The 24,471-nt window shown below is 35.1% G+C and overlaps 1 protein-coding gene and 1 non-coding gene across 2 annotated transcripts in view; both read right to left on the reverse strand.

Moving 5' to 3' along the window:
• Positions 1-24,471, reverse strand: part of DNAJC1 (DnaJ heat shock protein family (Hsp40) member C1) — a 218,559-nt gene that overhangs the window by 149,041 nt on the left and 45,047 nt on the right. The gene's annotated exons all lie outside the window — the stretch shown is intronic.
• Positions 22,830-22,936, reverse strand: LOC150019687 (U6 spliceosomal RNA). The gene has a single exon (XR_016509362.1). It is a non-coding gene; the product is annotated as a U6 spliceosomal RNA (small nuclear RNA).

Raw genomic sequence — 24,471 nt, forward strand, 5'->3', positions numbered from 1 at the left:
TCTTGGTTGTAGGTCCTTGCTTTCATCACACTGAATACTTCTTGACCGCAAAGTTTCTTTTGAGAAATCAGCTGATAGTCTTATATACCTCTGTAGGTAACTCTCTGCTTTTCTCTCGCTGCTTTTAAGATTCTCTCTTTATCTTTCACCTTTGACATTTTAATGATGATGTGTCTTGGTGTGGTCCTCTTTGGGTCTAGCTTGTTTGGGACTCTCTGTACTTCCTGAAGCTGTATGTCTATTTTCTTCACCAAATTTGGGAAGTTTTCCTTCATTACTTTTTCACATAAGCTTTCTATTTCTTGCTCTTCCTCTTCTTTTGGCACCCTATGATTCGGGTGTTGGCACATTTAAAGTTGTCCCAGAGGTTCCCAAGCCTCTCCACGTTTTTTTCAATTCTTGTTTCTTCATTTTGTACTGGGTGACTGTTTTTTCTTCCTTATGTTCCAAATCATTGATTTGAACCTCAGTTTTCTTCCCTTTACCATTGGTTTTGTGTGGATTTTCCTTCGTTTCATTTAGCATAGCCTTCACTTCTTCCCTTATGCATTTGCTGTACTGTCAAGCCTGTGATAATATTTATCACCAGTGCTTTGAACTCTGTATCTGTTAGGTTGGATACCTCCTCATCTGTTAGGTTGGCCATCTCCTCGTCGCTTAGTTCTCCCACTAGAACCTTGATCCATTCCCTCTTTTGGGCCATACTTCTCTGCTTCCTCATCTTAACAGGCTCCTGTGGTTGTTTGCCTCTGTGTCTTAGGTAAGCTGTCACTCCTGTTATGTTGTAAGGGGCAGAGCCTTAGGTATTCATCAGTAAAGGGCAACCCATTTCACCACGCTGTGGCACTGTGTGTGTGGGAAGAGTCTGAGAGGGACCAATGCCATCCGCTCAGTATTTGCCCCTCTTCCAGGCACTTCTCCCACCTCCATATGGGACTGGCGCCTCTCTAGCTTTTGCCTGGGACATTGTTCACAGGTGGGTAGATCTGTGGGCATTCTAGGATTGTGGGGGCCCTCTAAACAAGCAGACTCTGCTTGAGAGACCGGCAGTCTCCTCCACCCCAACCCCCACTGGCCTACATAGTCAGAAGCAATGAGGCTTTATTTTCCCTGGCCCTGGGACTGTGAGCTGCGTGGCCTGGTCTGATGCTGGGAACGCTCCCCAGGTATCCCTCCCAACTTTTTAAAATGTGTGACTGCGTTTTTCACCAGCCTGCTGCTGCCATATCTGCTGCTGCCACCACATCGCGTCCTCTCCACCCCTCCTACCTGTCTGGATGAGTATTTCTTCTTTATAGCTTTATTTGTTGAACTTCCATGCAGCTGGATTTTCTGGAACTTCTTGTTGTCTCTAGTTTTGAGGTAGTTGTATTCTTTCTTAATTGTGGAGTGAGACGCAGCATGTCTGCCTACACTACCATCTTGCCCAGAAGCGAGCCTAACTCACTTTTTTAGGGAGAAGTCTTTATCTCCATATAAAGAGGCATGTAATATTCAACTACATTTCTCCTTTTTTTTTCAAGGATTGTCAAGATGAGTTTCTAAATTATTCATAGTATGTAATTTAAATCCCTTGAAGACAGAGATCAATTCTTTCAATTTATGCTTTTTTTTTTAAGTTCCCACTCAAAAATATAAGTAACGATGCTTCCCCAAACTTGATCCTTCTCAGTCTTTCCTTCTAGGTAAATGGCACCACTGTCTACTCAGTAGCCTAAGCTAAAAATTGAAGAGTAAATCTCAATTATTTTCTTTCCTTCAGCCTTCCTATATAATTGACAAGCAATCCAAACACTCCCATGATCCCAATACAAGCCCCCTATTATTAGCCCTTTATGGGACTCTGTTCAAAGTATACCCTATCCATGTCATGACTCCTCTGCAGGCCAAGTAGATATTCAGTCCATCTTCTATCTAGTCCAGCATTCTCCAAAAGAACTTGATGCAATGATGGAAATATTCTGAATCTGCACTGTCCAATTTGGCAGCCACTAGCTCCATGTGGCTACTGAGTACTTGGCAGGTGGAGAGCATGATGAAATAACTAAATTTTAAATTTTATTTTAGTTCATTTAAATAGCCACATGTGGCTAGCGGCTACTATATTCAGCAATGCATTTCTAGAGCACATTTCCATATTACAGAAACTAGAAAGCAAAAACCTAGAAATGATTTGGGTTTGGCCAGTAAGATGCACACTAATAGAAAATGCATAAAGGAGGCAAAGACCACTTCTGTGGGCAAACAAAGTTTTTCTGTGACAGTGTTAAAAGAGGTCCTAGAATTCAACCACTAGCCTCATGGGTGTTGGGCACTCCTTTGAGTGGGGCAGGTGTAGTTCTGGAGCTGGTAGCAGTTGCAGTGGTTAAATGATCATGGTAGTTTCCCAATTACAGTGACTTCCCAACTGTAGCAATCATAGCATGGTTCAGGTAAGAGATATTAGGTAAGTCTAGGATAAACGCAGGGGAGAATTACAGTATTGCAGGAGAACAGCAAATGAGTTCATTTAAGAAATGTCATTAGGAGAACTTCTATTTATAAGTTAGACCGTGGGTAAGGGTATAAATAATAGATGAAATATAGGTGTCAGACTAGCACAAGGATGGATACTGGTATCAATAGTAGAAATAGGGAACACTGGAAGAGAATTAGAAGGGCAGAAAAGACCATGAGTTTGCCAAGCCGAAGGTATCTTTGAAATAGCCAAGTGGGATTTTCAACTCAGCATCTGGACACATAGCTCTGAAGCTCGAAAAAGTAGTTTGTGCTAGATGTGTAAATTTAGAAGCTACTGGTACACGAAGAAAAAAATTAACCATAGGCATGAATAAGATAGCTTTAAAAAGAAAGTATGCAGTGGTATGATAGGAAAACATAAATGAGTATGAGGGATGTAAATAATCAATGGCAGAACACCAGAGATAGGTAGAAAATTAGAAGAGTGTAGTTTTATTGCAAGAATAAAAGAATCACCAGCAGTATCAATATTGCGACTGTTAGGTAAAAAAAACACTTAAATGTATTGACTAGATTTGCTATTTACTGGTAAGAATATTACATAGAAAAGAGAATATTTTATAAGATATATAGTTAGTATCTAAATGGCCAACAAACATGAAAAAATATTAAATTTCATTAATCATTGGAGAAAAACAAATTAAAGTCACAGTGAGATACCACTACATATCTATCAAAATGGTCAAAATAAAAAAGATACTGTTTTTAATCTATCTAAAGTGAAGATATTTAAAAGATTTTCTCTTTATAAAAAATATAACACCAAGTGTTTACAAGGATACGAAGCAGCTACACCACCAATGCACTGCTAGAAGGAATATAAACCTAGTACAACCATTTGAAAAATGGCAGTATCTCCTAAAGCTGAATTTTATATAAAATTTTATATGTAGAGGATATATATATGACACAATTTCATTCCTAGGTACAGTCCCAACAGAAATGCACACATATGCCCATCATAAGACAGTTTCAAGAATGTTTATATAAGCACTGTTCATTATAGCTCCAAATTGGAAATGGCCTAAATATCCATCAACAGGAGGATGTTTAAATAAATTGGGGTACATTCACACAAACATAGTGATGAATACAAGTGAATTTTTACTCTATCCAATATGGATAAATTTCATGAACATAATTTTGAGCAAAAGAAGTGAAGCAACAAAAGTATATACTATATGATTCTGTGTGTATGTTTTCTTTTAAGAAAAACTAATTCATGACATTAGAAGACAGAATAAGTCACCCTTTAGAAGAGATAATCAAGAGAGAGCACAAGGAGGGATTATGGAGTGCTGGTAACACTATTTCTTGACCTTAATGACGATACAGAAAGATTCAGTTGTGAAAATTCGTCTAACTATACACTTAAGATTTTTGCATTTTTCTTTTCTCTTTTTATTGAATTTATTAGGTTGACGCTGGTTAAAAAATTATATAGGTTTCAGGTGCACAATTCCACAACACATCACAAGCAAGTCAAGTCTCCTTCCATCACCATTTATCCCCCCTCCTCTACCTCTCCCACCCCCCTGGCCCCAGCATTCACCACACTGTTGTCTGTGTCCATGGGTTTTTTCTTTTTTTTCTAAATCCCTCCCCAACCCAGCGCCTGCCAACAGCTGTCAGCCTGCTCTATATCTCTATTTTGCTTGTTAGCTAAGTTTGTTCATTAAATTCCACATATGAGTGAAGTCATATGGTTCTTGTTTTTCTCTGAGAGCTCATTTCACTTAGCATAATCCTCTCCAGGTCCATCCATGCTGTTGCAAAGGGTGGTAAGATTTCCTTCTTTTTACAGTCAAGTAGTATTCCTTTCTGTAAATGTGTCACACTTTTTTATTTACTTATTTACTGACGGACACTTGGGAGCTTTCAACTCTTGGCTACTGTAAATAATGCTGCAATGAACACAGGAGTGTATATATTCTTTCAAATTAGTGTTTTGGGTTCCTTTGAATATATTCCCAGAAGCAAGAATTACTGGGTCATAAGGCAGATCCATTTTTAATTTTTTGAAATAACTCCATACTGCTTTCCACAATAGCTGCACCAATCTGTATTCCCACAAACAGGGCATGAGGGTTCCCTTTTCTCTACATTCTCGCCAGCACTTGTTTGTTGATTTATTGATGATGGCCATTCTGACAAGTGTGAGGTGTTATCTCATTGTGGTTTAATTTGCATTTCTCTGATTACAGGCATTGAACATCTCTTCATATGTCTATTGGCTGTCTGTATGTCCTCTTTGCAGAGTGTCTATTCAGGTCCTTTGCTCATTTTTTTTTTAATGTGTTTTATTGCTTATAATATTACATCTGTCCCAATTTCTCTTCCCTCTGCTCCCCTCCACCTTGTGGTCCCCCTCCCTCCAGTTGTCCCCCCCTTTTAGACCATGTCCATTAGTTGTGCATATAGTTCTTCTCAACCTCTCTCTGTCTATTCCATTCCCTCCTACCATGATCCTTAATTCCTATATCATCTCCCTCCCTCTCCCTGTTCCCCTTCCCTGTTGACCTCCCCCCAATATGTTCCCCGTACCTATAGTTCTTTTTCCACTCTCGTTGCCTGTTTAGTTCGCCTTTGTTTCAATTCCCTAGCTTCTGTTGTTGCTTCTTGTGATGCAGTTTTCATTTTAGATTTCATAGTTTTGATCCTCCTTTTTCTAAACCAGTCCCTTTAACATCTCATATAACAGTGGTTTGGATCTAATGAACTCTTTCAGTTTTATTTTGTCCTGGAAACACTTTCTCTGCCCTTCTATTCTGAATGATAATTTCGCTGGATAGAGTATTCGTGGTTGTAGGTTTTTGCTTTTCATTACTTTGAATATTTCTTGCCAGTCCCTTCTTGCCTGCAGGGTCTCCCTTGAGAAGTCAGCTGATAGTCTAATTGGGACCCCTTTGTACATAATTCTTTTCTTCTCTCTTGCTGCTTTTAAGATTCTCTCTTTATCTTTAATTTTTGACATTTTGATTCAAATGTGTCTTGGAATGGTTCTCCCTGGGTCCAGTTTTTTTGGAACTCTCTGTGCTTCCTGGACCTGTAAGTCTATTTCCTTCCCCAAGTTTGGGAAGTTCTCCTTTATTATATTTTCACTCAATTTTTCAAGTTCTAGTTCATCTTCTTCGCTCTCTGGCAAGCCAATGATTCTTATGGTGGGCTTTTTATAGCTGTCCCAGAAGTTTCTGATCCTCTCATCGTTGCTTCCCGTTCCTTCTCTATATTCTGGTTTGTTGAGATGAACTCTGGATTTTTTTCCCTCACAATCTGTCTCGTATGTGGTTTTGTTGCTTTCGTTATGAGTGTTTTTCGCTTCTTTCTCATCTTTTTCCAGATCTTTTGTTAATTCTGTAAGCCACCTGATAACAATGGCTCTGAACTGAGCCTCTGACAGGTTTCTTATTTGTTCATCTGTCAGATTCCTCATCTGTTGCCTAGTGAGTTGTGCCACCGGGATTTCTATAGTTGTCTGCCTCATTTTGACAGATGCGTTTTGTTTTCTTGGGCCGGCAATAGGGGGCAGTGCCTGTGTACTCGTCACAATCCAGCGACCGGTGCCTGTCCGCAGCCTATTTCGCAGCGCTGTGGCGCTTTCTTTGGGGGCGGGGGTCCAAGATGGATTCACACAGTTATTCCGCTAGGAGACCGGGATCCGTCCTCCCGCCCCCCTGGGCCTCACTGTTCAAGGCAATGTGGTGGCTGCTTTCCCCAGCGTTGGGGTCACGAGCTGCCGGGGTTCGACTGCAGCCGGGATTGTCCTCCCCGCCGCTGGGATTACTCTCCCTGCCGCTGTCCCTGGTGCGACCGCAAACAGCTCCACCCCCTTTCGCTCTTACCTGCCCAAAGGGCGCCGATGGTTTATAACTTCATACGTTGGGCTTCCGTGTAGCTTTATTTTCTGGAATTTCTAGTTGTCTTTTGTTTTGAAGTAGTTGTAATCCTCTTTAGTTGTAGAGGGAGACCGAGCGTGTCTGTCTAAGCCTCCATCTTGGCCGGAAGTCCTTTGCTCATTTTTTAACTAGATTGGTTTTTTTGGTGCTGAGTTTTATAAGTTCTTTATAAATTTTGGATATTAACCCCTTCTCAGATGTTTCACTATGAATATGTTCTCCCATTCAGTGGGTTTTCTTTCCATTTTGTTGATGATTTGCTTTTCTATCCATAAACTTTTTAGTTTGATGTAGTCCTATTTATTTTTTCTTTTGTTCCCCTTGCCTGAGGAAATATATCAGAAAACATATTTCTATAAGTGCATTTTTCTGAATGTATGAATTTGTACATTTCAGTAAAAACTTTACTTCAGAAAACTGTATACAGTATCTCTTAAAGTACTCTAGTGGATTAGATAATATATAACTTCAAAATTTAAGCAACTCTCTTCCAAAGAAAAAACTAATACAAAAAAATATTACATGCAAATTAAACAAAAACTTCTTGCTGACCAGCTTCTGTCCATAGGATCACATGGACTTCCTCCCTTTGCTTATCCTGAATAAACAAAATAAGAAACCTCATTTATAGCCCTCCAAGAGGAGAAAATTATGCGACATGATAAAGGTCCGATTTATTCTTTCTCTTTGTGGTTAGATTTCAATTATCAGCAGAGAGAACATTTGCAATAATTTCACTTTCTTGTTGCAGGGTAGGCCTAATTTCTGTGATTTAAGAAGCAAATCAGCAATAAAAGAAGATCAATATCAGAATATATACTGTGACACTGCATATCTTTTCAATGCATTTTAGCATCTTCTGAAGTGAAGAATTTTAGAAGATTCTTATTTCCTCAGGAATTTTATTATGCAATAGGTGCTTATAAATTGTTTCATGATTATTATTGCTCTAGAAAGTGTTTGATAATCCTTATTTCTGAAAAATAATCTGAAGTATTTTCCTTTATCATACTTGTCACACTTGACCAAATTTTTCATCAAATTATATGTAATAATTTATAAGTCCACCTTAGCAGAGATCACAAAAGAAACAAGGCAAATATGAGTTATTTAAATTTTAAATTCTATGTCACCCATGTTTCAAAGAATTAGTACATGGCCAGAATAGGCTGCAGAAATTATGGCAATAGTTGAAGTACAATAGAAAAGTATTGTGAAAGATAAGGAGGAAGTTCTTCAGTGGATGTAGACAGAGAAGAGTTTAACTGGGAGTTCTGATGTGACCTGGGAAGCAAGGTAAAAACAACTGGATGACAGAAGTGTACAAGATTAAAGAACTTAGTCATGTGGGTTCCTATGAGGGGAGAACAAGGTAAGAAAAGGGCATTGCAATAAACAATTTAAGAGTCATTATGTGAGGCCTTACAAAGATGACATAACAGAATGGTCACCAAACACTTCTGAGCATGCTTTACCAATAATATGTGTTTATTTATAAATAATATATTAGTATGGCAGTACTAATATAAAATTTGGAACATAGCTAGTTCCAGGAAAAATCCTTAAGAGGTTATGAAAGGAATATATAAACAGGTTTATCCTATCTACGTGATTATAAATCAACATGTGATAGCAAACAAGTAAAGTAAGTATAATGTTACCTCCATACTACCTAATAAATAAGCAATCATCTAAATTCAATGTTTTGGAGTAAATACAACTTAGAATAAGGAGCATACAATAGAAATTACCAAGTCTGAATTTCAGTTGAAAATTATTCTTATGGATCAATATATATTTTTACCTTTGTAGACTACCATAGACAAAACTATGTAACATGGAAAGTTGGACTAAGAACATCTGTAGTACAGGATACTTATTTAAGCAAAAACTGAAATAAATTTGAATAGAATCAAACTAGTTTTTAACACTGATCATCATGCAAAATAATACACAAATACGCAATGAGGTTAAAAGTATACCATGTATTATTTCATAAAACTCCATTTCTCCTTAACACTCCCAATTACTAAGGCAATCCTAAAGGTTTACAGGACTGGTTAACTTAGTTCGGTGTTAGAAAGCAATCACTTATCACAATAAGGATACTTCAAAACAGAATAGGACATAATGCTTGTGAATCTGGAAATGATTTTAGTCAATTAAAAGTAGAGAAACAAAAAATAATCTATGCTCAAATATATATGGCAATCATTTCAACAATGGGTAATGTAGGGAAAATATTTGCACCTTGGTTCTCAAACTGGTTAGGGTTATTTCACCTCCCTTTTTAGAATCTTACTTATTTCTTTTTTGTTTGTTTTGTTTTGAAGCTGTAGTCAGAAAAGATAGATAAGAAAAAAAAACCCCAAATACATACCCAAATTTAAAAACATTTAAGGTGAGCAGAAGATTTAAAAATGTAACTGGTAGGTCTGACCTCACACATGGACAGAAACAATGTCTTTGAGCTAATCTTCTGAATTAGTTAAATGTGTTTTACTAATATAGCTTTCTTAGAAAATCTCCAAATTGGGAAGGAGTGGAGAATGAAGCTTAGATAAGTGGCAAGTATTTTACAGAAGAGGTGCTCTTAACTTGTCCTAAGCTTATTTTGAACTTTAATTCCTAATGTACACTGCACATCACCAAAATACAATTAGCCTGGAGTTAAGAGTTTTCCATATTAATTCCATCAATACTGATTTAAAGATCATTGTGATGTCATATCTAAGTGCTTTTTATATTCAGCATTTTGCCATTTATGTTGTTTCTAAAACTATTTTCTGACATTTTTGGAAAGTAGTAAATATGCAGATCTTAAACTGTTCATATAGTTACAGACTTGAACATTAAAGACTGTAAGTTGGTAAGGAAATAAGGACTGGTTAATAATACTATTTTTATTATATCCCATTACTTGGAATCATGACATTAGAGATATCTGAGACATCAAACTAATCTTCAAAAGTTAAATGGATTTTTGTCCCAACACAGAATAGATCTATATTTTTAAATTTATACTTAAAACAATAAAGCAAACCTGTGGACATTATTATTGATTAAAATCATAATTAGATCTTTAGGAAACAACTTAATTGATATGCTAACAAAATTATAAACGATCATAATTAGTTACATTTATAGTTTTTTATCTGAATACTTTAGGCTCACTTTGCTAACTAACATACAGTTCTGTGAGGCTACATTGTTTTGTAGAAAACTATAACAACAATTTGATTAAATTTTTAAGTCAAATTAATTTTTAAAAGATTGATAACAAATACTCTCATTCAAAAAACATATATATATATATGTAATCATTTGCACATAATAAATGAAAAAGAGAAACTAGTATACACAAAGAAAAGTACCTATGATCAAGAAGTCAGGAATTCAGATGAGAGTTTCCTTAATCCTCTACTCTGAAGTCTTTGAACTCATGACTATTTTAAATGCAAAAGAGCACACCAAGCAAGTTTTCTAAACAGTAAATATTAATTAAAGTAAGAAATAGGCTAGAAGGTCTACATTAATGAAATGTTCCCTCCCACTCCAACTCTTAAGTCCATGAACAAAAACTTAGGATCAGAATTTATAGACAAGGGACCCCAAATTCTTAAATTTATTGGCCAATTTTAGTTTCACTTGTGTTTTAATTCTTATTATTCTGGAACCATATCCTTTTATATAATGTTATATTTAAATACTGCATTTGTAAGTGATTATTTAAGTGTTCTCTTATAGATGAACATTGACATATTAAGATTTTTCTGTTACAAAAAGAGTTAAATTATGGCTTTTCATATCAAAACATCAGACCCATTAGTTTTAAATGCAATGTTTGTGCTAGTCTATATGAAAATAAACTTTATGAAGTAACTCTAAAAGTTATTTCATTAGGTTCTTTAAATATACATAATACATGTCAATTCTGCATACCTAACAAAATCTAAGATAAATACTTAAAACAAATATTTTGATTTCAATATTTTATTAAACCAACCTGTGTATCAGGTCTAGGATGGAAGTTTAAATTACATAATATAGGTTAAAATAACATGAAATTGCAGATTTAATTCATACACATTTATTTTTATAATACAACAGTTTAATACATATATATCTATTAAGGTTTTCTGTTCACAAGTCATCATCAGCTACATGAATTTACTTAGCCCCTTCAATATACTTTTATGCTAATTTCCTAATGTTCACACTGACATTATTTCTTACTGATAATCATCCTAAATGTGTCATAAAATATACATTAGACATATATAATGATGTTCACATAATATGTAATTCACTTTACAGATTTTATATACACTTTGCCTCACTAAATGACTTTATTGTTTAGTTAACCTTCATTAATAAACTACTATCTCATACTGGTTTCTTTTTTAGATATCAACTAATTTTTAAGTATCAATGATTTTGAAGATATATTATACAACTACAATTTTTGCAGACATCACACTTATATCTGAATGCAAATAAATTTGCTTCATAAATCAGAGCTACTTCACTTAAAAGTATTAACAAATTACACCTATAATAATTACACTAAAATGACCTTTCACTCAGTGTTATTTACCGTTACAAACATTGAAAGGATACGGGAGACTAAATTCAGAGGGTTTGTTCATTGGTACATTTTGCTTTTTAGTTTAAAAAGTCATGGTGCTATCAGAGAAGTAATCATATTTCCTCCTGCTTAATAATAAAAATTTTATGAAAGGGGGATGCATATAGGGTTGGGGGCAATGCCAAGGAATCATTTGTATAGTACAACTTCATAAAAAGATTTTTTTCAAAAAATTGTGAGCTTTGGGAAGGTATTAATTATTTCAATAGTTACTTAGGTAGTCTCATGATATAAGATAAAATGAAACAAGTCATTTTACTAAATATAATTTATTTTTAAAAGTAAAGTAGAATAGGAATTTTTCAACACTACAATAAATGAAAATTATAAATAAAAATTTTATTGAAACAAAGAGCGACTAGAGAGCCAAATCATTTTTCTATCTACTGTATAATCAGATTTTAGGTAGTAATGATAGCTATTCAATCTTAATGTAAAATCAACTCTTAAACACAAGTGAAAATACAATACTCAAACACATATATATCCAATGGGATACAGGCTGCCCAGCTACATTGTTAGAATTGGCAAACATAATCTGTATTGTTCAGAGTCTGTATTAATAGTAGTAACAGTGTCAGTGCTCTTTCTGGTATATTCATAAAATGTTTTGAAAAACCCAAAGATTTTTATTGAGCACTATAAAAAATGCTACATATTTCCTTGAGCTTATTTTATTTTCAATATACAATTTAATGAAAATCTATTAAATAGACTACATTTCAGGAAAATCTACCTTACAAAAAGAAAGACAAGAAACTTAGTTATCCTTTTCTACTTGGTTAAATTATTTGTCTTATTCATAAATGATGGACTTTTACTATTAATGATTTTTATAGTATTAATGCTGAACTTGAGTAAAATGCTCTAAATAAAACTGTAAGTGTTATAGAAATGTTTTATTGCAGGTTTTGGTGCTAATACCAGATACTAGAGATGATACTACTTAATGCCAACTGAATAAAAATAAAAAAATGCAACTCAGCAACCTCAGGGAAAATAGAGAATTTTCCTCCATCAAATATAGTTTTAGAATAGTTTGTACCTAATAACAGCTGCATGCTTTCTCCTTTTTCCCTACAAAAAAAGATTTAACATGTAAAATTAACCAGATATATAACCAATTTCTTCAGAGGGCAAATGCTTCAGAGAAATGGAGACTGTTTCATTAACCCTTTGTCAAGAGTGATTCCTCAAATTACAACTGAGGGTGAAACTAACCCATAATAATATATTTATTTATTTGGGAGATTTTACGTATTTATTTTTAGAGAGAGGGGAAGTGAGAAAGAGAGGGAGAGAAACATTGACATGGGAGAGAAACAGGATCAGTTGCCTCGCACATGCGCCCAACTGTGGACGTGGCCTGCAACCCAGGCATGTGCCCTGACTGGGAATCAAACCAGCGACCTTTAGGTGTGTGCGATGATGCCCATCCCATTAAGCCACACCAGCCAGGGCATTGCCATAATGATTTTAAATAAATTTATTTAATTAGTAACTACTATTACAAAGTTACTATTTATAGATATTCACAGAAGCATAATTTTTTGATTTGCAGAACACTTATCCCTGAGAAACAGATCGAATCTATTTAATTCCATTTCATTATAAAACTGAAAGCTAATTTAATGCAATTATATTGGTTTAGGGGGGTTTAGTAATAAAAGGAGACACTTGAAAAATTATGAGGTGTTAAAAAAAGAGAAAAAATAAATGTACATATGGAATGTAAAGAAAAACCAACAAAAAATAAAAACAAAAAAGAAAAATTATGAGAGATGTTGCTAAAATGTGTTCCCTTCTTACCAGAGTCCCAAACTTACTGAGGTAAAAAATAAAGCAAAACATGACTTTCTGGGAGATTGCTACTACTGAGGTGGATTAACAATCAAATTATGCTGCAACCTTAGCTGACTTCATATACAACCTGAAATGAATTTGCTTAGCCAAAAAGAAAATCAGCTGTGGCTAACACTATCATTAAATGTAATTATAAAAAGTTACTGGCAATTACTCTGGTTCAGGGAGCTTTATGTCTCAATAGAGAATAAGTAAGTTTTATTCAAGAAACTTAAAGTAAAACCACTGTAAACCATTTTCCATGCTTCTTATATGATTCTCCAGTTATACATTCTCTTTCAACATAAAACAATTATTACCTCATGTCAATATCAAACCAAATATTACTGATGATTTCTCGCTAATATTTTGAGAGACAAAAGATACCAATTATAAACCAATAGCACATACTTACTGAAATGCTTTATAAGACATTAAAATTAATCCAGGTAATGGTGCACTAGCAGAAAGGTAAGAAAACTTCTTGAATTTTCCTGTTATTCTAAAAGAAGTAGAAACTAAAACCTACAGTATAATGAGAACATTTAACATCTGGTTTTTTTTTTTTTCCTAATAAAAATGACAACTTAACTTTGATATGGAGTAATTATTGGACTCTACTTGACTATAAAAGAAAAGCATTTCTGATGAGAGGACAAGTACTACTTAAAGAACATCTGTGTTCTTTAAAAGAATATTTGGCATAAAATTTCCTAAATGCTGGTTAATTTAATTTTAATTTTTAAAAAATTAGGGAATTGAATTGAAAAATATTTGTATTCTCTTAAGAACTCAAATATTAAATGAAAAGAGGCATAACAGTTACCAATATAGATGGTCATGTTTAATAATGGTGCAATATTAATTTTAAGCACCTGATTTCTTATTAATAAAATGTCTTTTACTGGCTTGTTAGATATGCAAGTTCATTCTAATACTGGTTAGGAACATTTGGGTAACACTTTTAACATACTTTGAACAAATGTTAACAATGAGATATAAATTTAAGATACTAAATAACCAGAGTTCAAATTATTGGTGTATTTGGTCAATTATCTGCCTAATTACAACTGACATAAATTTATCCTTAAATATTATTTTTAAAAGTCCATTTTGGGTTCAATATATTATGTAAAACAACATAAAGCCTGTATTTGTAAAGATATAGCAAATGTTCTCCCTTAAAAAGTACTGAAGCTCCATCTAGAGGCTTTCCCCCCTATTAGTCACTTGCAATATAAGTAATGTCACCTAGAAATGTGAATAATATTAAAATGTCAGATTTCTTTTGTATCTACCCTTTTGTTATTCATAATGAGTTCTTTCCCTAGACTTCTTTGGGTAGCTCCAGTTCCATCACTGCCATCATGTGGTAAAAAACTAAAACTGAACTTAAAAAAAAGGTAGGAAGAAAGCAAAGACAGACAAAAAGAAATTGATGTATGCTATACCACTTAGACACCATCTTTTTCTGGTACAAGAAATGGGCTTTTTCCTTGTGCCATTTATTATATTAGCCAAATTATAGAGAAATAAATTTGCCCACTGTTTCTAAAAATAGCAACACTATCCATTGTAAATCTGATTTTTTCTGAATATTTTAATATTTGCAAGGTATATAAAAATACTTTGAATTAAATCATTATTTAGTTTAATTATACATTTACTATAAGGACAGTTCATTAATTACTTCACTGATAGGGACAGCAGTGAGAAACACAAATAATTACTTAAGATTAATTTTATAGTACACTGAAACAGTTATTAAAAGAAGAAACAAAACCATGATGTGCCTAAAATAAGTATTTTCTATTACCTCTAAAAATAACCTCAATTTTAACCAACTGAACACCAATTATACTCTCAGGTGTAGCCATGACAATGCCTCTCCAAAATGTCTTCCTCAGCCTATGAATGGACAGAGGTCAGAATTTTTAATGCTGAGAAAAGGAAAAGAAAAAAATTGAACAATGAAGAAACAAGTCTGGAGTTCAATTCAAATGAAAATTATTAAATATCTTTCCCTTTTGTTAGGAACATGTACTTCCTGAATTATGTTACAGGAGTTTGGACTTCTAAGGAAACAAAAACTACAACTACAAAATCTAGGGGAGAAGACCAATGAAATAATGTCTCAGTACAAGGGATGCTGCTCTGTGAGATGCATCATCATTCACAACATATATTTTAAAGAAATAATTTATATAGGAAATAGTATATAGGACTACAGTTAACATAGTAATCACGTAATCTTGTTAGTAACATAGTCACATAATTTGGAGGAAATTCAAATTATGGGACTAAGGAGAGTTTTAGAATGCTCTGAATTTATTCTTTTGATTAGTTTTTAATATTTCCTGAGACACCTGTTTACAAATGAGAGAGAAATTGAGAAATCTGTAACTTTGACTGTAGGTGTGAAATCCATGTTAAATTAACAACAACAAAACAATAGCTGCCAACACTTATTGAGTTCCTAACTTAGAAGCCAGGCACTATTCATTTCAAATGTTTAAATGGTCTTTCGAGAACTCTATAACACAGGTACTATTAATATTAGAAGGAAACTGAGGCACAAAGAGGTTAAATAACCACCCACAGTCACACATTAATGAAGCGGTAGGGCTGACAAGTGAACATAAGCAATCGCCTCTTAACCACTCTCAGTAAGGCAGGTTTTCTCAACCTTGGCACTGCTGACATTTTGGACCAGGTAATTCTTTATGCGGGGTGGGATGGTAAGGGGAGCACAGGTCAGTGCATTGTAGGATGTTTAGCATCACCCCTGAACTCTACACCACGCCATTCACACCATCCCACCCTGCCCCAAGTTGTAATAAACAAAAATATCTCTAGACATTCCCGAATTTCTGTTATAACATTGCAGAAAAAATAATAAATTTATCAGAAATTAATTTTCCCCAATTTTAAATTACTTACCACGGTTCATAAATTTAATAAAGCTATTATAAAATTCAGAGGATGACATGTTATATAATTAAAAACCCCATAATATGGGGAGGCGAACTTCATAATGTAAGGTTTGTGTAGGCAAGAATGAAAATAGTAGGCAATCAGGAAAACATAAGAGATACGTAAATTTCAACCAAATTTATAAAATTAGTTACCTCTGGCAAATGGGGCTGAAGAATAAAGTATGAGAATATCACCTTTTACTTTCTTTATTTTTGTACTGTATTTTTTTTTCAAACATATTGGCTTTTTAAAATCCTAATTTTAGGGAAAATTTTTTCCTTCTAATATTAGTATTTCAGTTACGCTTATTAAAGTAAGCTGTTTTCACTGGTTTTCCCACATTTTCCTTGATACATGCTACTGTAGGAAATACAGCAAATTCATGATAAAAATAACTGTTCCCAATTAGACAAAAATATTAATTAGATAGTTAACCATGGGCTTGAAAGTCAGCAAACTGAATGATAACTAAGTGTACACTAGAGGTATATATATTTCAAGATTGTTGCTTAAAGAAGTGTATAAAATGGGTATAAATTTATTTTTCAAATAATTCTTACTTATTTCTTGAATTCTTTGCAATAACTTTAACCATATACATCTTGCCGATCCCCAATTATAGCAAGGTTTCTTTTCAATTACTTCTGATTATTCATAAATCCTTTAAAGCACAGAGTGAAAAGGGCTCCTCTATTAACTTTAAATACTCTCATTGTCATCTTTATTTCTTTTCCTCCATTTTCCTACTTGTTTTTACTGTTGTAAATTAAATTGCACACATTACATTGTATCCTCTTCTTTTTCAGTCAGTATATGTAATAATTTTCCATTTTGTTTCATAAATTAAGTGATGTGTATAATGTTTGTTTAAGGTTTATGTCAATAGTTTCATTTAGTGTAATCTATTTATTCTCCATTGATTCTTGCAGTGATTTTTACTATATCAACGTGGCAGTTAATTTTTTTTTACATTTTTATCTTCTCTATCCTCACTGCCTTAATTTAGGCTCTGGGTTTTTTTTTTTTTTCTTTTCAGTTGTTTAGTCTCTTAATACTTTTACTTTCTCTTAGCTATGCAAGTAACACATCAGTAAATAAATACATACATCTTCTTATAAAAATTTAAATAACACAGAGTAAAGCATCCCCCCTCAAGCCCCACTCCCCCAATAGAAATAACTATTTATCAGTTTGGTGTATACACTTCTTTTTTAATGCATTTACCTTCATATGTATACATATAAAAATGTATATTATAGCATCATTAAGCAAAGTGCATTCCTTGTATTAAATAATGACTTCAGAATTAATGCCTGCTTCTGTACATTCACATATTTCTTTGCTGGGCTTTACTATAATATTTTCACATAAGATCCACTACATAAGACTAGTTTTACTAAGAATTTGGCTTATTATCTGAACATTTAATTGTGAATACCATTGTGTAAAACACTATTTTAACACATAAAATATAAAAGTAGAGACTTAAAACTAAAACTATAATTGGATGAAAAAGTTTAACCAAAATATTCTTGATGTAATATTAAAACATTAATCAGAATGATTTAAAAAAGGGTTTTATTTTCTCTCTGGTGCACTCTTATTTTATAATACATTTATTGGAGTATAATTTACAATCCATAAAAGTCACCTGTTTTAAGTGTAAATGGTTTTTTAATAAATTTATAGTGGTGCAATATTATCACAATCCAATTTTAGAATAGTTCCAACACCCCAGAAAGAGCTCACACCCTTCTCTATAGATGTGTCTTTTCTGGACATTTTATAATAATGAAAAGATAAGGTTTTCTGATATAGTTAAGTGTCAGATTTAGAAGCAAAATTTTGGTGTTTTTTAGCATAAAGATTTTGCTGTTGAAGTTCTTTCTGAAAATTATTAACATGCTTTGCTCATTTGGTAAGGACAGTATGAATATATCTGAATTCTTTTTCCTTCTTTTTCTCCCTCCTTTCTATCCTTCTTTCTCTCCTTTTGCCAATTTTCACCCTTGGATTTACTGATCCTCACTCTCAACAGACCAGAGTTTTTCAGTATAGTACACATGAAAGGTATAAAAAATGGGCCTTTCTGTATTGACTCCATTACATTCCTAATAGTTTAATAAAAAACAAAACAGAAATCCAACATATGAATGTATCATCCTTGAGATCTTTTAGTTTCTCCTAAATGTGAAATGCATTTTTAATAAGTAATGAAGAATCCATTTAACACAGGTCTTCTAAAATTTGGAATTTTACCTGCAAATGGAATTCTATCTTCAAAAAGAATTCAATCTTTCAAAACTTCTATTATCACTCTTGACTCCTCTTTCACTCACAGTTCACATCCAATTCACTATCAAATCCTGATGTTTCTATTATCAAGAGTATACTCAGAATCTGAACACTAAACACCTCCACAACGGTGCAAGCCGTCATTCTGTTTGCTTGGATCATTACAAAGTCTCCTAACACACCTCCTGATTTCAGCCCTTGCCTGGCTACCTCCCTCAATAATCTGTTTTTAGCACAGCAGCCAGACTAAATAAATACCTCTAACAGCTTTCCATTTTACTCAGGTCAAAAGTCAAAGGCCTTACATGTTATCTAAGAATTACAATTACATCTTAAGCTAATAACCTAATTTAACTTACAACAACCTACGGAAGCATTAAGAAATAACCAAAAAAGAAATTAAAAAAAGAAAAAAAAAGGAATAAAATGGGATGCTACAAAGCAATCAATTAAATACAGAAACAGGCAATAATGGAGAAATTGAGAAACAAAAACATATAAGATACAGAAAACAAATAGTATCAAGTGAAAATCACAGAATGGGGAAAATATTTGCAAATCATCTCTTTGATAAGGAGTTAATATGCAGAATACAAAAATAACTAGTACAACAACAATAAAAAGACAAACAATCCTGTTAAAATATGAACAAAAGACTTGAGTAGACATTTCTCCAAAGAAGATATACAAACGGCCAATAACTACAAAAATGCTCAGCATCACTAATAATTAGAGAAATGTAAATCAATACCAAAATAGATATCACTTCAGAATTACTCAAATGGATATAATTTTAAAAAAATTAAAAAACAGGTTGTAGAGAAATTAGAATCCTTGTACATGGCTGGTGAAAAAGTAAAATGGTGCAGCCACTATGGAAAACAGTATAACAGTTCCTTAAAAATTAAACATCATATTATGATATGATCAGAAATTCCACTTCTCAGTATATACTTTAAAAAATTGAGCTGCTCTTGGTTGGGGCCATCCTAAAACTAAGGAAAATGATGGCTGCAAAGACGAAAATAACATCACTGGGGTCAATCAACTTTAGGCTCCAACTTGTTATGAAAGGTGGAAAGTACGTGCTGAGGTATAAGCAGACCCTGAAGATGATCAGATAAGGCGAAGAAAACTAGTCATCCTCACCAGCAACTGCCCAGCCTTGAGGAAATCTGAAATAGAATACTATGCCATGTTAGCCAAAACTAGGGTCCATCACTACAATGACAATAATACTGAATTGAGCACAGAGTGTGGAAAATTCTACAGAGTATGCACACTGGCTGTCTTTGATCCAGGCGATTTTTCTTCTTTTTTAAATTTTTAATTTCAAAAATTTATTCACCTATTTTTAGAGTGAGGGGAAGGGAGGAAGGAAAGAGGGAGAGAAACATTGATTGGTTGCCTTTGTCACATCCCCACTTGAGGACCTGGCACACAACCCAGGCATGTGCTGACTGGAAATCAAACCTTTCAGTTTGCAGGATGACACTCAGTCTACTGAGCCATACCAGCCAGGGCTGATGCACATGATTCTGATATCATTAAGAATCAAGCCAGAAAAACAAACTGGTGCAAAGTAAATCATGAAATTTTTTTCTTTAATAAAACTGGCCAGAGCTTGGTTAAAAAAGAAAAAAGAAAAAAAGTGAAAGCAGGAACTCAAACAAATATTTATATGCCAATATTCACAGCAGGATATTCACAATAGCCAAATGAAAACAACCCAAATTCATCAACAGATACAATGTGGTGTATACAGGAGGTCTGTCCAGAAAATGTCCAACCATTGTTAATATAATGAGAACAGTTTGCGCAACATGGTGTAACTAGGCAGCCAAGGAGAGTTGACTGGAATGTGCATGCATGAACAATGATGACTTCACTGTACTAGTCAGTGGGGGCAGTAGAAGCTGTTGGGTGAGCATGTGCACTGCCTGGCCATCACATGCAAAATGACTAAGCAAGTAGAGCAACAAATCTGGTCGATTCAGAGGCCACAGCTATGGGCAACTGGGGATTGACAGCTTCACCATGACAACGTGCCTTCTCATGCATTATGGCTTTGCAGAGTTTTTTGGTACCCTGCTACTTCTGGCTTTTCCCCCAAATTAAAATCACCTTTGAAAAATAAAGAGATTTCAGACTGTTGATGAGATTCAGGAAAATATGACTGGGTAACTGATGGCAATTAGGAGAACTGTGTGAGGTCCCAAGGTGCCTACTTTGAAGGGGACCGAGGCGTCATTTTCCTGTGTACAATGTTTCTTGTATCTTATATCTTCTCGATAAATGTTTCTATTTTTCATAGTACATGGCTGGTTATCTTCTGAACAGACCTCATATGCAATGAAATTACTGAGACTTATAAAGGAGAGACATTCTGACATATGCTACAACATGGATAAACCTTAAAGACATTAGGCTAAGTATAATTCCATTTGTATGAGTTACCTCTAACAGGCAAATCCATAGAGACAGAAAATAAATTAGAGGTTACCAGAGGCTGGGGGAAGGAGAGATGAGAAGTTATTGCTTAATGGGTACAGAGTTTCAGTTTGAGATGATAAAATAATTCTGGAAATAAATGGTGGTTAGGGTTGTACAACATTGTGAGTGTGCTTAATTGCCACCGACTTGTACACTTAAAAATGGTTTAAACAGCAAACTTTTGTTATACATATTTTACCATACTTTTTTAAAAAGCCAAAGTCCTTATAATCACATTAAAACCTCCAAAGTCCTTAAAATGGCCAACAAAGTCTCAGTACCTCTATGACTTTATCTCCAACCACTTTTCCTCTGGCTTTTTCCACATTCAAGCCTTGATGTTCCTTAACAAATGGGGCAAGTCCTGCTCAGAGCATTTGTACTTGCTAATCCCTTTGCCTGAAATGTTCTTGCCCCTCATCTTTATGGCTCACGTCCGTTCTCCTTTGGGTCTATTCTCAAAGATCACCTTTCAGTAAGGAGCTTCCCAGACTAAATGACCTAAAAGTACAAACCTCTCCTCCAGCACTTCCTATCCATCTTCTCTGATGTATTTTTCTCCAGGGCATTTAAACTACCAGGGATAATATATATTTTACTTATTTATTGTCATTCTCTTCCACCAGAATATAAATATCCTAAGGGCAGGACTGTCTGTTTTGTTCAGTGCCTTGTCTGTAAATAGTGCCAGGCACAGAGTAAGCAGTCAATAAATCAGTGCTGGACAAATAGTGAGTTATTCTAACCACAAATATAAGACTATTGATCAATTAATTACTACAACTTGCCATTTCTTAAATCTTCCTCAAAATTGAAGAGGGCTCTAACTTTACTCCTAAATCTATTCTATCCATCTAGGTTGCAATTAAAGCCTGCTACTTTATTACTTTAAAAAATTTTTGTTGTGTTGACTTTAGCTTTCCCATGGCATTTTTTACAGTATAATTTACATATAATTCACTTATTTTAAATGTAAAATCCAATAAATTTACCCAGTAGTGCAACTATTACTGCAATCCAGTTTTAGAATACTATGACCCCCAAAGTTCCCTCATTCATTGGCAATCCCCACTCTGACCCCCACAACTCAAGGCCAGCACCAATTTACTTTGTGCCTCTTTAGTTTTATCTTTTCTAGAAACTTCCCATAATAGCATCATTCAATATGTTGTCTTAGTACAACGTTTTGTAGTTAATCCATGTTGTTACATGTATCAGTCATCTCCACCACCCCCCCTCCATTGCCGAGCAGTATTCCGAGCTTATCATATTTCAAGAACTTTCTGGCACCAGTGTCCCAGCCCTGGAATCAACCATTTCTCCAGATAGCCCTGTATTTTAAATTTATTCCTTTCATTTTAATTTCAATTTTCTTTTTCAATTATAGAAATACTAAGTGGTCCTTTTTCAAATCTGTGGCTATTCTTTAAAGGGCATTAGTTAGGATACAAGCTAAGCTCCTGTAATAAAGAGATCTTAAAATACAGTTACTTAAATAAGACAGAAGATTGTTTCCTTCCCATGAAACAGTCTAGAAATAAGCAGTGTGTAGCTGGAGGGGCAACTCAACAGAAACTTAAATCTCTGTGTCTAAATTCTGCTGTCTGGAGTTTTCATCAACTATCAGTCGTCGGCAGCCGTCCGTCTCGAGAGACGATGGTGTAGCTTCTTAAGAGTCTATCTGCACCGCCGAGAATGGCTGTGCAGTCCGACTCGGGAGTGACACGGTATCTGTCTCCTCCCGTGTTAAATCGACATCTTGCGATGACGCTGGAGTGTCCTCTCCAGTGAAGCTGAAGCTACAGAGCCTGGGCAGGGTGATATGGAGGGTCTGCTGTTGCCCATGCAGCAGACCCCCCCTCTCTTCGCAGCTGAAGGGTCCAAGGGAAAGACGGAGTCAATACAGCTTGGCTTCAGGTGCGCCGCAGGAGTTGCCAGTGTTGACTACAACGTCAAACCGCCTTAGGGACTCCGGCTCCGGATTTTCTGTCGGGGTTTACTCCCTTAGCCTTTCCCCTGAAGAGGTATGCCGCAAGGCAGCGGAGGTTTTTTGGAGTCAGAGTTTTCCTTCTCTGATGTGCCCTGACTGGAAGATCGAACCAGCAACACTTAGCTCGCAGGCCAACACTCAATCCACTGAGCCAAACCAGCCAGGGGTAAAAAATATGGAACGCTTCACGAATTTGCATGTCATCCTTGCGCAGGGGCCATGCTAATCTTCTCTGTATCGTTCCAATTTTAGTATATGTGCTGCCGAAGCGAGCACTCAACTATCAGTACACAAGAGAGAAATAGTCAGGTGGAACCACACAGGCATTCCTTCTTAAGGCAAGCCACAGAAATGCCATGCATAACTTCTCTTAATAATCCATTGCCTAAACATTAGTACAAGCAACACAAGCTTCAAGGGAAGTTAGTAATGTAGTTTATGGTTGGCAGCTGCACGTCATGGTGTCCATCTATGACCTAGGAAATCTTGGAGGATCACTAGCACAAGAGACTCTTGTGCCAATTACAGACCAGTTTAAATTAGATTCTCCACTTGACAAGGGTTTTTTTTTTTTTTTAATGTGTTTTATTGATTACAGTGTTACATTTGTTCCAATTTCCCTTCCCTCTGCTCCCCTCCACCCGGTGGCCCCCCTCCCTCCCCTTGTCCCCCCTTTTAGTCCATGTCCATTGGTTGTACATATAGTTCTTCTCAACCTCTCTGTCTATTCCATTCCCTCCTACGATGTTTCTTAATTCCTATACCATCTCCCTCCCTCTCCCCCTTCCCCTTCCCTGCTGACCTCCCCCCAATATGCTCCCCATACCTATAGTTCTTTTTCCACTCTCATTGCCTATTTAGTTTGCCTTCGTTTCAATTCCCTAGCTTCTGTTGTTGCTTCTTGTGATGTAGTTTTCATTTTAGTGTTCATAGTTTTGATCCTCCTTTTTCTAAACCAGTCCTTTTAACATCTCATATAACAGTGGTTTGGATCTAATGAACTCATTCAGTTTTATTTTGTCCTGGAAACACTTTCTCTGCCCTTCTATTCTGAATGACAGCTTCGCTGTATAGAGTATTCGTGGTTGTAGGTTTTGGATTTTCATTACTTTGAATATTTCTCGCCAGTCCCTTCTTGCCTGCAGGGTCTCCCTTGAGAAGTCAGCTGATAGTCTAATTGGGGCCCCTTTGTACATGATTCTTTTCTTCTTTCTTGCTGCCTTTAAGATTCTCTCTCTATCTTTAACTTTTGACATTTTGATTCAAATGTGTCTTGGAGTGATTCTCCCTGGGTCCAGTTGTTTTGGAACTCTCTGTGCTTCCTGGACCTGTAAGTCTATTTCCTTCCCCAAGTTTGGGAAGTTCTGCTTTATTATATTTTCACTTAATTTTTCAATTTCTAGTTCTTCTTCTTTGCCCTCTGGCAATCCGATAATCCGTATATTCGATCTCTTATAGCTGTCCCAGAGGTTTCTGATCCTCTCATCCTTGCTTCCCATTTCCTCTCTCTGCACTGGTTGACTGTTTGTTCCTTCTCTATGTTCTGGTTTGTTGATTTGAACTCTGGATTTTATTTCCTCACCATCTGTCTCGTATGAGATTTTGTTCCTTTCAGTATGAGTGTTTTTCAATTCTTTCTCATCTTTTTCCACATCTTTTGTGAATTCTGTAAGCCACCTGATAACAATGGCCCAGAACTGAGCCTCTGACAGGTTTCTTATTTGTTCATCTGTCAGGTTCTTCATCTGTTGCCTGGTGAGCTGCGCCACCGGGATTTCTATAGTTGTCTGCCTCATTTTGACAGATGCGTT

Source organism: Furipterus horrens, unplaced genomic scaffold, assembly GCF_987537825.1.
Source record: "Furipterus horrens unplaced genomic scaffold, mFurHor1.1.pri manual_scaffold_2, whole genome shotgun sequence".
In the NCBI taxonomy this organism is placed as follows: domain Eukaryota; kingdom Metazoa; phylum Chordata; class Mammalia; order Chiroptera; family Furipteridae; genus Furipterus; species Furipterus horrens.